At 38.3% G+C, this 804-nt stretch overlaps 1 non-coding gene across 1 annotated transcript; it reads left to right on the top strand.

Annotated features, from left to right (window-relative positions):
* Nucleotides 1-354: 354 nt before the first annotated feature.
* On the top strand, nucleotides 355-460 carry LOC121226891 (small nucleolar RNA R71). Its single transcript, XR_005924569.1, has one exon. It is a non-coding gene; the product is annotated as a small nucleolar RNA R71 (small nucleolar RNA).
* Nucleotides 461-804: the final 344 nt, after the last annotated feature.

Genomic DNA, 804 nt, shown 5'->3' with positions numbered 1-804 from the left:
TCGATGCTAGGGTTGAAGGGTTGATACTTTGTGCATGCTCCTTCTCCATTCATCTCGCACCTCATTACTGGATGGACCTGAGTAGAACCAAGTAAACCATCAATCTTTTTATTTAGAAGTTCTACCTAGTTTGACAGCATAGTAACCGAATCGACGTTATAAACGCTTGTTGTTTTAGTTGGCTTGGTCCTCATGACTTGCCACTGATAGTTATTCAGTGACATCTCTTCAATAAATTCGTAACCCTCTTCAGGTGTTTTATTGTTGATGGTTCCCCTGGCTACTGCATTAATCATTTGCCTTGTCGAGGGGTTCACACCATTGTAGAATGTTTGAACTTACAACCATAGAGGTAATCCATGGTGAGGACACCTTCGCAGTAGGTCCTTGTATCTCTCCCATGCATCATAAAGAGTTTCTAAGTCCATCTGCACAAACGAAGAGATATCATTACGTAATTTGGTTGTTTTAGCCGGAGGAAAATATTTTAATAAAAAATTTTCGGTCATTTGTTCCCAAGTAGTAATTGACCCTCGTGGTAACGAGTTCAACCACTGTTTAGCTTTGTTCCTCAATGAAAAAGGGAATAACCAAAGACGAATGGCATCGTCAGAAATGCCATTAATTTTAAATGTATCGTAGAATTCCAAGAAATTTGCCAAGTGAGTGTTTGGATCCTCATCCTGCAAACCATCAAATTGAACAAATTGTTGTATCATTTGAATAGTGTTAGGTTTTAGTTCAAAATTATTTGCAGCAATAGCAGGCCTAACTATACTTGACTCAATTCTTGTTAAAGTAGGT

Source organism: Gossypium hirsutum, chromosome A03, assembly GCF_007990345.1.
Source record: "Gossypium hirsutum isolate 1008001.06 chromosome A03, Gossypium_hirsutum_v2.1, whole genome shotgun sequence".
NCBI lineage: Eukaryota > Viridiplantae > Streptophyta > Magnoliopsida > Malvales > Malvaceae > Gossypium > Gossypium hirsutum.
This window is presented reverse-complemented; position numbering and strand designations above follow the sequence as displayed.